The sequence below is a fragment of the Neocloeon triangulifer genome, unplaced genomic scaffold (genome assembly GCF_031216515.1).
Source record: "Neocloeon triangulifer isolate White Clay Creek 2 clone unplaced genomic scaffold, ASM3121651v1 ptg000003l, whole genome shotgun sequence".
Taxonomy (NCBI): Eukaryota; Metazoa; Arthropoda; class Insecta; order Ephemeroptera; family Baetidae; genus Neocloeon; species Neocloeon triangulifer.
In genome coordinates, this window is record NW_026775546.1 from 10897329 (window position 1) to 10914358 (window position 17030).

Sequence of the window (17030 nt, forward strand, 5' to 3'; positions counted from 1 at the left end):
AATGAGCGCCTCTCTAATCTAAAATCCTCCCACCTGAAGAGGCCCCGCTGGTCCAGCCAGGTACGTCACGAGTGTCACTCAATATTTCGGAATGTCTCCGGTGGGTCGGGCACACCGTCCATACATTAGGAGGACCTTTGTGGCACGTAATATTTTCCATCTGATATCACGACCTGCGAGACCGCGGCGTCGTTATAACATACACGAATTGGATATGTATTTTTCGACTGACGACGAGGACGAGCCTGCTCGCCCGTTCGCTGCCGGATCATTCTTTTCACGGTGTTAATTAATTCCATCCATCCAAGTGTCTCTGGTCTCTTGCTCCTTCTGAGCAGGAAAGGTCGAGATCCTCCTCTGGCGAAGTCAAAATGATCAAACTATGCATTCAACAATTTTTATTTTATTCTTTTTCATTCAAAATTAAATTTACTGAAAATCGTCTAGTAATACTATTTAGCCAAATTTATAAAAATGAATTTATTTGGATCAAATTTCGGCACATTTGGTCTCTTGAGGTGTCCCGGCGCGGCTGGTCGGTATGAACGCTTCAGGATATTCAAATATAATAAATAGGCGAGGCTCATTGTGTGCATGATGGATGGAAACATGAGGAATGAGTGCTGATCAATTGATTAGCTAGTTAAAGGGTCGCCCTCCCACCGGCCGTCTTAATGATCCTCAGAGACCTTCACAGATGAATATTTAGCCTCACAATACAGCACCAAACAATGCCCGCTCTCGCTGACGCGCAAGACAAATTCCCGAAAAATTCCTCGGCCATCAAGAGTCGCCACCCACGAGCTGCAATCACATTCATTCATATCTGACGCGTGTGATTCCGATCTTTGATTAGCATTGATTTGGAATATATTCCAAGTGACTGATTCGGAATATTCAATCAGTTTTATAGTTTATTGAAAAAAGATCATATAAATTTAAAATTAAATTTAAATTTAACTATATTTTGAATTTTAGAATAAAATTTAGTTTATCAAACTAGCATAAATATAGGAACATAAAATCCGTCTGACAATTAAACTGACCCCAAACAAACCCATACTGAACACAAAATAGTATTTTCAAACATGTGGATAGAATTGATTTATAATTAAATATTTATAACAATTAAAACTAAATTTAAAAGATTATAAATAAATTTAAAAAGGACAGATTTATTTTGAGAACTAGTAAACTTTTTATTTCTAGAAAAGATCGGTCAAAATTAACAAAAATATCTTCTCCCGCAAGCAGAGTTTTTTTGCATCGCTCTTCTTTTGCGCCGAAACTTCTAATATTCAAAAATTTAGAAAACGAACAATACGACCAAATCATTGCTCAAAGCAGTTTAAAATCTAGAAAAATAGCTTTAAAATTATATGAAGCAGCAGCTTCAACACTTGATTTTACTTGATGCAAGCTGAGTATTTTTGCTTTGCTCTTATTAAGCGCCGAATAGTCTAACATAAAAAAATTTAGAAAAACAACAAAACGACCAAATCATTGCTCAAAGCAGTGTAAAATCTAGAAAAATAGCTTTAAAATTATATGAAGCAGCAGCCTCAATACTTGATTTTACTTGATGCAAGCTGAGTATTTTTGCTTTGCTCTTATTTAGCGACGAATCGTATAATATTCAAAAATTGAGAAAACAGAGAAAATGACTAAATCATTGCTCGAAGCACTTTAATTTCTAGAAAAATAGTTTTAAAATTACATGAAGCAGCATCCTTAACACTTAATTTTACTTGCCGCAAGCTAGTTTTCCAAGTTAAGATAAAGAAACTCTCAGAAACTATGTATTTTTGTTATTTTACTTTTTGAAACGATTTTCTACAATTCCCTTCTGATCATCAGATCAAAAGATAACGCGTTTACCAAATCTCCGGGCAATAAATTGTTGATTGTTGCACGTCAATCAAGGCAGGAATCACTCACTCATTAATTGCAAAAGCAAGGTTTCCAAAATCAGGGATCGCTAATCAAGCGAGATTGGCAGATTTACGCACCGATTCGACGAGTTCGCCTCCGCAATAAAAAGGTCAAGCAATTTGAGACGTAATTAATTAAGCAAACCTACGTGCGGAATCAACAGAGAGGAAAAAACAGCAAACACGTGCATAATGTTCGTCGGCTTGAAATATACAAAAATATAAAAAGGGTCGTGTGTTATTTTTTATATCTATCAAGCGGGCCGACATGTAAAACATCACGTTTACCGCTCTCCACGGCGAAGGGCAGTTTATAGGAGTTTGTCCGGCCATTCTTTTATTTCTAATGTCTGCTGCCGAAAATTAAACGGCATTCCGCAGATATTCCCGCTTAATTTAGTGATGGATTGATATTATGCGCGGCGGCGTATATTCAAATGGACGGCCGCGAGCGCAAAAAACAATGCGAATCTGCTGCTTGATATAAAAATATATTGAGGGCCGTGTTTTCGTTGAGAGGTACAATGAAATGAGCCAGCCGATGGGTGGTCCTCGCGGCCAATGAGTTTATACTTTTGTATAATTAACGCAGCTGCGCCGACGCGGATCTTTTCCTTTTATTACATCGCTCTGCAAATTCTTATGACCTGGCTCAGGGCTCATTTTCCATCTGATTGCGATGAAACCATATCAAGCTCTCACTCAGAAAGAATACGGAAAGGTTTATGTACAAAGTTTATATTAACGTTGGAACATACGAACGCCACATTCCATAGTTCACCTGTATTTAAAATAAATAAGATGACGGTTATGAAGTTCAGGAAGATACAAATCAAATTATTAACCATTAAAGTGAAAATACAAAAATCCACCGTCAACTTACAGGATTTTGGGGATCATATTTCTTTTATGCCCAAAATTTTATTAACATGGACACTATCACATTTAATACTCCTTCTTTTTTCTAAATTAGCCCTTTTTCAACAGTTCTCTCCAGACAGAACCATCACCAGTTTTCGGGTGGAAAAATTTTCACATCTGAATACAAATTGATGCAAGTAAAACCAATACATAATCAGATTGTAGCCCTCTAGCTAAATAATTGTCACTTTTCTTGGTTACACCGGGTTATACCTTTGAAAATTTTTTACATTATTATTAAAAAAAAATTGGCACACTATTAACTTCAATAACATTAAATTTCATGATATCGCATAATATAATATAAATATTTTTTTTTTCATCGTTAAAATATGTTCACATAAAATTATGCAAATTGAGTAAACTTGTAGAGTAAATTTTAAATTCATCCTTTTAAATAAATTGGTGAAGCCATCTTATTAAAAAAAGTTCGGGTTCTTAAAGGAAAAGTTTATTTAATTTAGGAATTGAAAGAAGATTTGAGAAACTACAAATAATGACAGCCAAGTTCATTAACAGGCTAAATTTAATGAGAACAAAAACTATAAAATTTTAATTAACTGCAGGTAACAAAATTTATATGAATATTAAATTAAAGTATATTAATCTGTAAATTGAATTTGAAATTCAAATTTGCTTGAATTTGGTTTGTGGCGCACGAGTGAGTGCCTCGGTGGCGCGTTTCGCTATAGTTTATTCACGGACAAAATGATAATAATAAAAGTGGTCGCTCCACGTCAGAATGTGTCTGTTTTATGTGAGTAATAATTCGTGGTAACTTACGATCCGGCCTCGCTAAAATGGTAGCAATTCCGAGAAAACAAGGTGCTTAGCGTTATTAACGAAACAAACCCCCTCCTCGACGATTTAATTTATTAATGTAATTAAAATTGCGAGCTGCTCTCTCGAGGGGTCTCTCCGGCGTGCAACAAAAACAAATATTATTAAGAAGCCTCATATAATGAGAGAGTTTTGCGCGAATTCCTGTTTGCAGATTAAAAGATAAAAGAGTAGCTGAACGCGGCGGTGAAGGGCCGCTGAGAGTGAATTTTTTTTCAAGGCTGTGGTGCCTAATTTAATTAGCCAAATCGGACGGCCTGCGGTTTAATTGATGCATGTGATGGAGCGAAGAGAGCGACTTTAAGCCGTGTCGCTTAATTTGTGCCGGAGCCACTCAGGTGAAATTTTTAAGGTTATAACTGGTGTCCTGCTTCTCTCTGTTAATGAAGAGGCGCACCTCTGTCAACCAACTAGTCCTCCTGGGAAACACGTGCAAAATTGGGTGTACTGAAGAAATTTATTGATTTGCACGCACACATTAATAAGGGGTTTAATTTCTTGGTGCTCGTAACTTTTAATGAGAACCAGGATGCTTCTACAATTTTATTTTCTTAAAAGCCTTTTTAATTCTTCTTACTAAAAACTGTACAAGGATTAACGCGATCATTAATTCCGTGAATTATTTTTTCCATAATACATATTTTAAAAACACATTAAAACATACAAGAATTTCGTTTCGTCTAAAGAGGAATTTTGAATTTAAATTAAAAATTTATTTATTAATTCTATCCTCAGCTGAATTTAAATCATTGGCAGTTGTAAACAAAATTCTTTGTTTTTCCTCTCTTGTGAAGTTTGCTTTTTTTCTTTTTTCAAATTCATAAGGTTACTCGAATATGCCTTTGCGTTTTTTTAATAGGCAGCGTGTCCCCCTCGGAAATGAAAAATTAAAACGCAGCAGCAAGTGCGCGTGTTGCTTCACCGCAGACAAGGGAGGTATATAGGTGTGCAGTATAATGTTGTTCTCCATAATTCAAGCGGCCGATATTTAGTTCCTCCATATAAATGAAGAAAGCGAGAGTGATGGGAAATTTGTCAGGAGTTGTTTGCATGATGTTTTCCCTCTCGTTCTCGCGCGGTGTCGTGCAGCAAAAAATAAGTCGGCGAGCCTCGAAGGACGATGAGATATCTAGGAATATAAATTTATATAAATGGTTCGGCGTGTGTTTATTAGCTATTTATTAGGGCGCACATTTTATGGCGTTCTGACACAAAACTCTCTCTTTCTCTCTATCTACTCTTTATTTACTCCCCGCGAAATGGAGTTTGGAAAAGTTCTTAAATACTTGTCATGACGCCGGGTGTTATCATACACACTCTGCTCCTCGGAAATTTCGCATGTCAGTCCCATTTTTACATACATGTGGTGCCGATCTCACATGCACACTCGCGCACCCAGGGGCAATAATCAACTCAGTCAGTGGAAAACACATTCGTGATCTAGCTCGGCGAGGGCGAAACTTGAAAATCACCGCGATGTGCACATTGGATTGCTATTATTTATAGTTTTTCAGGACGTAATGTGAAATGTGGCGCATATAAAGCTTGACTTTGACTCAGAAAAATGGCAATCTGTATATTTGTAAATATTTCCGCGGCCACACGATAATGATAAATAAATAATACGGTAGTGAAATATCAGGGAGCTGAAATTTAAATAATTTTCTAAAGGTTGAGATGGTTTCATGAAATGTTATAAATACTTCCATGACCACAAATTATTATCAAAAGTTCCTAAAATTTGAGAAATACGCGAAACCGATTGAAAAATAAAATTCATTTAATTATTTTTTTAAAATTAAATCTTCTTACATCCGATATGATTTTAAAAAGTTCAATCTATACTTCATCCAATTCTTAACAACTAGGAAAAAATTGAAGTTCATCCATCCAGGGATTTGAAAGATTTTTGTTTTGCAGGTTGCATAATCACCGACAATTTTACCACTGGTGAGCAGAAATTTAATTTAGCGTGTATTTTCGGTATTTTTTGATTATTTAATCAATTTCCTTTTACCTCTCTGAAGAAAATTATTAAATCAATGAAACTTCCTATCTCATCCCCTGCAAATGTCATAGATTAATTCAATTTTGGGAGCAAGCTTTCTTTTTCTTATCTTATTTATTTGTCTCCGCAGTCATTACTCAAGTGGCAGCGACAAAGAGCAAAGACCGAGGAGTGCCACAATTTAATTAATTCTCCTGCTGCAAACGCAATTAGCGCAGAGCCTGACGCCGAAGCACTCACCGCGCCCTTCGTGTTTTTTTTTCCGCCATAGAAGAATAAAAAGAGTCATTAGAGAGAGAGACCTGGTTGGCATTTATTTCACTGTACGAGTGTCGCCACCTCGACGTATACGATTCGTGCGCTGTCGAAAAATGAATAGTTCCATTGACCTTTTCCAAAAGAGGGCCGTTATCGTCTCGTCACATGGCTGCTGCTGAGAAACGCTCTGCGGTTTACACTCAGATGAGTATGCAAAACAATATACACGTTGATGACACAAAAAATTACACGCACGCAGAGAGCGGGGAATTATGTATTTATTTTTGTATTGTGTGCATTTTCGAGAAATGCTGGGTTCGTCTCTCTCGGCCGTGGGAAGTTTAAATTAAAGCACGTCGCTCATTCCGCGAGTGAATATATATTTGAATAAGCTCCCGTATTTATTATTTATTTGCTTTTCTTTATTTCCGTCACCGCATAGGTATATGTGCTCGTACATGATTTGATTGCGGGAGGAATATTTTATATATACTTTTGCTCGCGCACTCTTCTCAGAATTGACCGCGATTAATCATCAACTTGAGTAGCGCATATACTCCTCCTTTTTTATTATTATTTATTCGTACGTCTGCTTTGTTGTTTCAACGGCTGCTGTTCTGTGCTTTATCTCTTTTATTTAATTTTTATCTGCGCCGGCCGAGCTGAATTTTAATCAGCCGCGATTATTTTTTGCACGGCCAGAAAGAGGCTGGGAGACAGACAAGTCGATGAGTCGCATGTGAATAAATTAAGAAAGACGGGAATCGTTTAGTGTGGGATAAAATTCATCTCAAATAAAAAAGTAATTCAACAGGAATTTTGAGAAAAATCCTAATGAAAACCTTTTCTCATGATTACAGTGTAAATTAATAGAAGTTTGTTTAGGGAAATTATACCGAAAGGTGCTGGGCAGGAGAAAAATTTAGTGTTTTGTTTTCATACGTATGAGAGTGTGTTTGAGTTTACCCTGCGTGCCCCGAATTCTTCTTGGAATCGGACAAGATTGCTTTGACACATTCGGAGCCATATTCATAATTTATCTCGCGTTCGAAATTCCTTTTCTGCCTCGTGCTGCCGAAAAGAAAACATGCCGATGGAATGAGATTTAGATGTTAAATGGACTTTTATCACAACTTTGAACCTATAGCACGAAGGAATTAATACTTAAGAATTAGTTGCGAATTGTATTTATTAGAATTAGACAGGAAGAAAGTATTTAAAATTCTTTCAATTGCTGCAAAATTAAAAATATTAATTTAATGTTAGAAATTAAGTGTACTATGAATAATACTAAAAATGACAGGGACAAGTTAATTTGGAATTTATATCTAAAAACTTTTTTTATTTATTAGATTTTTTTATGTTATTTCATTGTTATTTATTTGTTTTTATATACAAAATTAAAATATTGAGAAATATATATAAATCACAAAATAGAAACAAATTTTTCATATTGATCTCATTTTCAATCATATGATTTTAAGTGCATGAAATCTTCATTGGTCAATGATCTTGTTATAAAAAAAAACATCTACAGAAATCATTATGATTAAAAAAAAAATATTGTAAAAAAATTAAATTAAATTGTATAAAAAATATACCTCATCTCTTGCCAAGGTTTTTTATGTGTATCATCTAATTCAATGGATCAAAATCTCATTCATGGACTTTTGTGGTTTATTTCGCAAATAATTTGTACGCACAAATCACTTTGCTTATTACTCTTCATGTAAAATGCAAAATCCAATTATCGGCGGCATAAATCAACAAATATTTCCATCCGAATGGGTCAAAACCGCGGGGCGTTTTTGCTCATTGCCTCTTGACTTTGTGCAATGCAGTGGCTGTTGAAGGCGGTCGAGGAATGGCGCGTCATGGGAAACGCATTACCATGGCGATTATCGCGGCAAAAGAATTGAAATAATAATAATAACGTGCTGCTTTGTGCGGTAATTCACACAGACAGAATTTTTACCCCAAAAAAGCACCAGTCAATCAACACAGCACACACAAAAGGAGCCAGCAGCAGGATAATTATCGGCCGGTAAAAAATTTGTGTGACCACTTTCGGCGGCGGCTGCACCATGCGGCCGTTTTTTCTCGAATGCCCAAGGCCTGGCCTGCAATTATTTCCAGCGCTCTTTGCCAAGAAGGATCCCAGCAGGGTCGCCAATCCTCGCCGATTTGCAAAAGTGAATGATTCACCAGAGGCGAACGAACAATAATTGGAAATTGGCTCACGTATAATCCGACGTGGTGCGAGGATAATATTTGATTGGTAGCAAAAAGGCTGCAAAAATATGCAATTTGAGCAAGATGGAAAACTTGTTAATTAAAAGCATTGCAAATGCGATTCGCGGTATTAAATAAATTAAAAAATTTTAGTATTTCTGGTGGGAAAAATTAAAAAAAAAAGTCATTCTAAATCATTCTAAAGCATCCCTAAATGTAAACGTATGAGAAAAAAAGGAAAAAATTGTTTTAAATCTTTTAAATTTTTTATTAGGAATTATTTATTCTTATATTTCAAAGAAAAGCAGATTTTATTAACTCTTTTTTACCCCATTTGGTATTATTTCAGCTTGAGGAATTCGATCGATTGGTGTTGTTGTTTGTTATACCGGTTGGTGTAACCCGATCCGAGTTTGAAAAGGAGAAAAGAGCCGAGCTTTTCGCCGCAATTATAATTTTGTCAACAGCTTGTTTCGGAGGATTCAGGGTCTGGCCGGCCGACCCGCCTGAACCTGACCGGTCGGCGCGCGGTGCGATCGTCCAGGTGGGGCCAATAACGCCTCACTGCACTTGTTGCCGCTTTACACGCACGTTGATGGGCACCACCAGCATTAAATTATGAAACAAGACTTCTGATTATTATTACATACAGCAGCCGCCCGGCGTTTTTTCGCCTCGGACGTCGTCATGACTGAATTACGTACCGTAAACACGGGTTGTGCTGTCAACGGCTCTCGGGGTAACTTGAAACACCTTCACCTTTTTTGCGCTCTCTCGACCTGTCACTTACCGCGAGAGCGGAATTCGCAGACTACGGCGGCGATCGCGGATATTTAGAGCTGTGAGAAAATGAACTGGTTTTTGCTTTTTGAATAAATTTCCGATTGAAATTTCGGAATTTGATCTTTCTCTGGAATCGCAGGTTTGTGCTTTTGGAGGGAGAAAAGAAGATGGTGCACGCCGTGGAAAAAGCATCAATGAAATGAAACAAGTCTGCTTATCCATTGTTGGTGGATAATGACGGATTTCGCTGCGGAATTTTTAATGGCCACTGCGCGAGAGCGGCGCATTGTGTTGAAAAATGCTGCCCGCTCCTTTCATTCTTGGCGTCTAATAACACTTGCTCGCTGCTTTTTATCCGTAATGATGAGTCACATTATTAGGAGATGCAGTTGGCAGCAAAAAAGGCGAAAAACTCGGTAGGTACTCCTCTGGCCATTTTTTGTTTTTCTCAGGGCCCGACCGACCGACAAGAAGCGATGAGAATCCCAGAGTAGCGTTTTGCTCTATTATCTCTTTATTATTATTTTTCAAAGCCCGGTAGCTGCTCGGCATCATCATCATCAGCATCACGGTCATCAAGGATGTGCTCAGGGCTCCCACAGCGTCTCTCTCAACTGCCCGAAATTTTGAACCATGGGGCGCATTTTTTAATAATTCATAAATAAAATTTAAAATTTTATCAAAATATAAATGATTCAGGGATTTTAATACAAATATTTAAAAATAAAGGTTCCTGGAGCGGATTTATATTCACACGCTGGTGAACAATTGTGAAAAAAATTCTTACTAGTGTCTAACAATCCAATGTTTTTGCCAGAGATCTTATTCACCTGTTAATCAATTTAGGAAAAAAAATTGCAATACTTGAAATAAACAACAAAAAATAATTCATTACAGAATTTAGAAAATCATGATCAAACTGTAGCATAAGCGATTTCATGAAAATTTATAGAGAGTTTTATAATTTGTTTTTCTTTTTATAATAAATTTCATAAATATGTATATATATATACAATACATTTCGATTTGACAAATAATGGCAGAATGAGTTTTAATCTATTAATATTTTGCATACTTCTTACTGGCTTACATAGCAGAGTCAAATCAAGGCTACATCAATAGGAGTTATAATGTCAATAAAAGGAGTCCTTAATTATGGCGTTTGATCAGCTGGAGAATTTAATGTTCTGAAAATCAGTAATAAATTAATTTGCTGGGATAAATTATTATTTCAGTTGCCTATATCACACACAAAGAATATGGACTTAAAAAAAGAGGGAAAAAATTGAAACAGTGAAATTTAAATTAAAAAATTTCTTCTTAAATTTAGGAAGTTAAAATTTAGTGTAAATGAAAATTGACCAGTTATGAATAAAAAATTGAATAAAAAAAATTGCACTTATTGTTCTTTAGAAACCAATAAGTGCCATAAAATTGAATAATTTTTTTTTAATGCTCAGGACTTGGGAAATAAATATAATTAAAACCGCAATACAAAAAAAAAAAAAAAAAAAAAAAAATTAATAATTTCATGAACCAATATTTCGTTTTAATTCTTTAATAATTTGATAATTATTTGAATTTGTTAATAATTTGCGAAATTATTGGCAACAACTGATTTCATGCAAATTTGCACATTTCAGACGCCTTTTCAAGTCGGTAACAGAGCAAAGGAGTCAATCACCGGCGAAAATTGAAGTCGATTTATTATCCACCAGTGGCATGATGGACAATCGATATGAAATTTTCCGCCACGAAGGCAAAAGCCATCGCGAGAATGGCGTAGAAAAATGATTATTAGCGCGCGGCGGAAATTGGAATTTGATTAGCAGAGCATGATGGAAATTAGGAAGTAATATATAATTCCATCTTTCTCGATATAATAAAGCGTGTGTCGCTCGAGTGAGCAGACTAAATGTCTCTTCTTGCTCACAGGCACCCACACAATTCGAAAAATCACGCTCGACCAGTATGCTTGTTTTTTTTCCATCTCTGCTGGCTGTCAAAATAAACCCATCCATCCAGAGAATATGATTGCTCATCATAATTACAAAAAATATAATTGGCTGTGTATAAGTTGATTAAAATAGTTTCTCGTGAGAGAGGAGGGATTGAATAAAAGACTCGTCGTCGCACCTGCAGCACCGAAACCAATAGCTCGCCATATTATTATTATTATTCTCCTTATTACCGCTTGCATTGTGTTTTAGACAGCACGTCGACGATCGCCACTGGAATTTAGCTTCTTTTGTTGGAAAATTTATAATTCGTTCAAAATTGCACTTGCCGCTGTGTGTGTGCCACCTCTAGGTCCTCCACCTCTTTTTTTGTGTCTGCCGAAAGTGATGGGAGAGACCAGAAAATAACCAACAGTTAAAAAGTGAGAAGACCAACCTATAATCCAATTCTTTTGAATGAAACCATTAAATAAAAAAAAAATTATTTCAATGAAATTTAATTGGTTTTTTTCTTTTTTTTAATTCATATAGTTTTTTTTGCACGATCTCTCAATAAAAGTGGAAAATTTTAAATATTTTTTTTGGTCATAATATCGCCATTTGATTAAATTATTGTTTTACTCTCTTTTTCTAACAGCAGCAGCAAAACTGATTAAAATTAACATTCCAAGTTCAAATCGAATCAAAAGCCAAAATGAAGTTCAAGTTTATAAACCTCAAGAAGGTAATTATATTTTTATTCCGCAGCCGAGGAATTCCAATTTTCCTCGCCGACAGAGACGGCAATTGTGATTTAGAATCCAGAGCCAAACTCAATCATACACAAAGCTTTAATTCTTCCTCGAATGTTTAAAATGATAATTTTCCCGGGCCGTTTGCGGTTGGGAGGCAATTTCATTTTTCATCACGCGGCCTTCAATTCTCATTTATTTCAAAATCGCTCTCTGCACGCTTCTAATTGATCCAAATTGCGCCCTTGGATGGGAAAAAAGGCCGCGCGCGTTATGTACCATAATGACACGTCCGGTAAGGTCTCGAGTCTCGACGAATTCATAATTCCCCCGAGACGAAGAAATGAGGTTTTTTTTTTACTCGGTTATTATTTTGTTTTATTATATTGTGTGTGTATCGAAAAGGTTTTTATGCTCGTCGTCTCCAACTGTCTGACGAAGCGTAATTATGTTTTATCCTTCCCCGGCGAGAGAAGATGCTCATTTCGTCGGTAAATAAAATTACATAAATGAAGAAAAAAAGAGTACTTTGTTGACAAAAAAATTCAAATTAAAAATCATGCTTTTACTTGTGGATAAAAAAATAACTTTGAAACTTTGGTACTACAATTTCACAGAACTGTATAAAATTTTGTCGTTTTATAATTTCTGTAACAATTATAAATTTAATTATTTTTTACTTACCTTGTGCTGCTCCACACAGGTCTTGCCGTATTTTATGCACTTGAGAAATGGAAAGAATGAAAAAAAAAACACCGCGATTTCCATTGAAACTCCATAATATTCATCATCAAAGTCCAAACGATGCACATAAAAACATCTCTCGCGTTCATATCTGACCGAGCAGAGTGTCCAACTGATCCTGCTCATCCTGCACCACAAAGTCAAACAATATTTTATTTTACAAATTCTCTAAAAGTCTAAAAGCTCGTGTTCGTGTTCTGTTCTGTATTGTAGTGGAAGAAGTCACTGGAATGAAAAATGAAAACGCGCCAAAGCTGTACATTCCAGATAATGTGCAAAATAAGAAATCCTTTATATCACGTGTCTCGACTTGTCTCAACTCGTTTCGACTGATCACCTCATCAGCGCCACCTATGCTGTTTTTCAAAAAGAAGGAGGAGGTGAGGAGTGTTCAGAAAGGAGTGACACTACGTTGATTTAAAAACATAAAACATTGTTAATATTGAAATAATATTTGCTTTAAACAATTTTTTTCCCAAATATTCTTTGTAAAGGTTCAGTTTTGTTCAGTTTTCTTAATTTGAAAGTGATTTTTAGAGTTAAGGGACATAAAGTGTCAATACTTGGTGCACCTCCTTTGTCAAATCCCTAATGGAATTTTGGACTTTTTGGAGGCAAAACGGCAAAAGGCAGCTGACCACTCTGACCAGCGGCGTGCACCGGTGTTGTGCGAATTTCTGTCGAATTTTCAAATTCAACGGTGCTGCAAGGACATTCTTCGGCATCAGCGTCAAGTTTTTATACATATTATTATTTCTTACATTAATTGTAATTTGCCAAAAAATTATTTTACAGAGGCGCCGCAGAGGCGGTGTGGAATCTGCAAAGATCCGACTTTCCAATCTTGGCCCACAACGATTTTGTTCAGCTCGAGCTTGGTGAGAGAAAATTTGCAAATTTTCCATCGTTTTTCATTGCCTGTGAAGGAACGAGAGATCGTTTTTAATTAAATCAACATGGTTATTTAAGTTAATTTCAATTTTCACAGAATTTACGCATTCTACTTTCATACAGGCAGGTGCTGCAGGGCTTCAAGTTTTTATACAAATAATTATTAACTATTATTGTAATTTGCCAAATTATTTTGTAGAAGCGGTGTGGATTGTGGATTCTGCAACGATCTGATGCGAGTTGCAGATGCAGATTCGCCCTTTGACTTTCCAAGATGGACAATGTACGCACAACAATTTTGTTCAGCTCAAGCTAGGTGAGAGAAAATTTTCAGCAAAGTTTCCAGCGTTTTTCATAACATAATAAGAAACGAGAGATCGTGTAGGTACAAATCAGTAAGGTTATTTTCAATTTTCACGGAATTTACGCATTATCTACTTTCATCCAAGCTGTAATTATTCACAGTTGATGTCGCACAAAGTCCCACAAATTGGAATGAATCGGAGTGAAACTAAAGCAGTATAACGCGTAGCGATGTACAAATGAGTACAATGTACGCTTTACTTTACAATAATGAATGCATCAAGTGCAATTTATTCCGCTGAGGAAAATGAATGCTCGTGGGGAGTATAAAGAGCACAAGAAATTATATATGGATGTGTTTCCTTGTCATAGTGCGGTGAGCAGAAATGCATGCAGTGTGTGCATATTGCTCTCTCGTGTTCTCTGCAAATGAATGCACGATTCGAATAAAACGCTAGTATGAAGTACGTATCTCACGATAACAATAATAATAATCTTGAGCACAATTATCAACCGCATTGCATGCTCTTATAAGTTGAGAAGATACTCGTTGTTTACATGAGAGATTCAACAATAATGGGAAATATGGCAGGATTTTAATATTCATTAAAATTTTCTGTTCTTCTTGGTGATATGAAATTTGGAGGGAAATAAATTGAAAATATAGAACTGCACTTAAAACCAGGATAAAAAATAAATTATCTAATAGATCTTTGGATTTTCAACATTTGCCCTTGCCTTTTCTTCTTCATATTCAAAGAGAGAAAATATAAGTGAGGCGAGTGTGATAAAAATGAAAATTGGTACTCCTTATTCCTTATAAGCATGAAGTAAAATCATTGCAACATTAGGAGCCATTTTTGGCAATCAATAGACAATATTAATTGGAAATTTGAACGCAATGGTTGTACAGGGTTTAATTGACTACATCAACAAGGAATCGTTATAAAAAAAAATTAGAAATATGAAATTTACTTCTTTATTTTCATATTAAATAAATTAATTTGTAATGAAAATTATTGATTATATTTAGCCAAAATATTATTCAGTCCGCAGGTTATCACGTTAAGAAAAACTGAATTAGAGGTTGAGGTTGCTCTCCTCTGTGTTAATACATTATACTTAGGAAATTCATTTTTTTTAAACATAAATTTGAGCCTTCAACTCATAAATTTTGGACTAAACTTGTAAAAATCTGATCTTTCAAAATCCGCACTTGTGAAGGTGGCTGCAGATACGGTTGGGTTGTTCGGATATTATTTGAGCGTGCAAAGCCTGTTTACACATCAGAGCCACGCATATATGCTGCTGGATATGGTTGACATTTTCATTTAAAATGGCAGGAAATTAGATTTTGAGAATATGACCTTAATTTCCTCCGTTCTATTTTATGCACGCGAGCGGCGAAAAGATCACCCCTGTTGTGTGTACCATAAATTTCATCTCCCACCGTCCACTGCCCATATCTCTTTCCGAGCGTAAAAAAGCATTTATACATTTGCAGTCTGACCAAACGAAAATTGAATCGATCGCAAGTACAAATCTCAAACGCCACAAACAGGCCTGAAGAGAAACGTCGGCATGAAATCAACGCGCTAATTTGCCTATTAAAGTGATCTGCAGACCGACTTCGCTGAAACCATCGCACGCTAATAATGCGCGCAGGGCTAATTTAAAAGGTTAACAGTACATGAACCGCCACGAATATCATTATGAATGGAGAGTTGGTTATAATGCATCAAGCACTAGGGGCAATGATATCAAAATAAATTAGCCGGATTCGTCGGCAAGAGAGATAATTTCATACTTGAGTCGCGCTGGCTCACATAATTAAGTGGGTGCTTTTGACTTTGTGTGTTTTCCTTCGGCCGCTCTGCAAACAAGGCATGACGGGGATAATTGCGTTTGCTCATTGTTTTCGCGGTGAGCAGTGACATTTGGGCAACGCACTTGACGCACAAAGACACAGCCGGTGCAGCGAGGAAACTTGACCGAAATAATTATGCGGTCATGGGAAGTTAATTTATTGTAACGTGGGTTTCAAGTTGCGCACAATTATAATAAAAGCCAAAAGAAAATAAAGCAGCCCTTCTTCGTATTAAGGAATCCAATACAATTAAATGAGAAGAAGGAGACTCAGGATGGGGCCACCTGTATAATTTAATTAGAAGTGAATGCACAAACCAGGGCATGCAGTTTTTCTTTATTTTTTATTTATTTATTTTTTTTTTTGATAACTTGTCAATATATCCAGAGTAAACTCATTTTTAAAATGAAGGGGAGTAATTTTGAGACAATTAGCAGGGTTGAACGAGAATAAAAAATAAAAATATTCTGTAAATAATCTTAAGAAGAGAAGAAGGTAAAAATTTAAAAGTTAATTAAGTTAGATTTGAGTTACTTTTCTTATTTTCATCATTGTAAATTTGATTTTCTATGCTAATTTTAGAAAGAAAATATTTAATTGCAAAGTGGCTGTTTTACAAAATATTGATAGATGCTCCTTTTTATTATGTTAACTAATTTCAATGACGTGCTAAATTATCCTGCACCAGAATGATCATTGCATTAGGATCACCCTATTTAATAATTTTTAATTTTTAAACTTGTGTAATTTTGTAATTTTTTAAATTTTTTGTTAGCACATATAATAATCACAAGAGTTAGGTCTTTCATGAATACTATGGATATTTATATTATTTTTTACCGTTCTAGATAATTCTATTAATATTATAACCGCTTCTTTTGCCGCGCTTTTATTCAAGGATGTGAGACACAATTACACGTGAGTTTATCCGTCTGTTCCTTTTTGACCAACAGACGGCCTCGTCTCTTGCTATCAAAGATTGCTCATTTTGCAAGGCAACGTTTTATTTTTTTGCCTGCTAAAAGTCACTTTTGATTAAGTGGGCAGGTTAGTACTGGGCCGTCGCTAGTTCCTCCAAATGTATATTATGCCGCGAGAAAAGACGAGCCGGCATTCACGTCGGATTTAATTTGGGTGTATTTAAAATAAAGCGGAATGAATAATCGGCGACATAAGGGACGCGCATCGGGCAGGCGAGAATTATACTGCCCATTTGTGATATTGATTTGTGAGCCTTAAGGAGCTTATTAGTCGCGAATGAATAAAGTATCACTGTTGGCAAACACGAGCCCAGAGTAAAGGACGTTTTGCAAACGACATTCCGCCGCGATTTTTCTTCTTCAGTTTCCCGCATTTAATTTTCATCTCAATCGCAGTTTTATTGCTCAATTTCTCAACGCAAATTAAGATTTTGTCTGCCAGTCGATACTTTGCCTTTATACCCCTCCGAATGAGAGGCTCATGCCCGTAAATCACAACCTTTTTTCTCTTCTCTCTCCAGCAGAGCGGATTTTGCATTTTACTGCCGAAAATTTACCTCGGTATTTACAGTTCTGTCGTTTT

The 17030-nt window shown here is 35.9% G+C and overlaps 2 protein-coding genes across 5 annotated transcripts in view; one reads left to right on the forward strand and one right to left on the reverse strand.

Annotated features, from left to right (window-relative positions):
• Positions 1-12457, reverse strand: part of LOC132205636 (microtubule-associated serine/threonine-protein kinase 3) — a 142277-nt gene extending 129820 nt beyond the window's left edge. Inside the window, exon 1 of the mRNA XM_059634839.1 lies at positions 12347-12457. The gene's annotated coding sequence lies outside the window, so the exon portion shown is untranslated. The remainder of the gene's footprint in view (positions 1-12346) is intronic.
• Positions 12458-12999: 542 nt separating this feature from the next.
• LOC132193135 (zinc finger homeobox protein 4) overlaps positions 13000-17030 on the forward strand; it is a 171578-nt gene continuing 167547 nt past the window's right edge. For 3 of the 4 annotated variants that reach the window (XM_059613550.1, XM_059613552.1, XM_059613557.1), the window contains exons 1-3: positions 13000-13140; positions 13202-13284; positions 13497-13613. The gene's annotated coding sequence lies outside the window, so the exon portion shown is untranslated. The remainder of the gene's footprint in view (positions 13141-13201; positions 13285-13496; positions 13614-17030) is intronic. The other variant, XM_059613553.1, reaches the window with a different exon arrangement.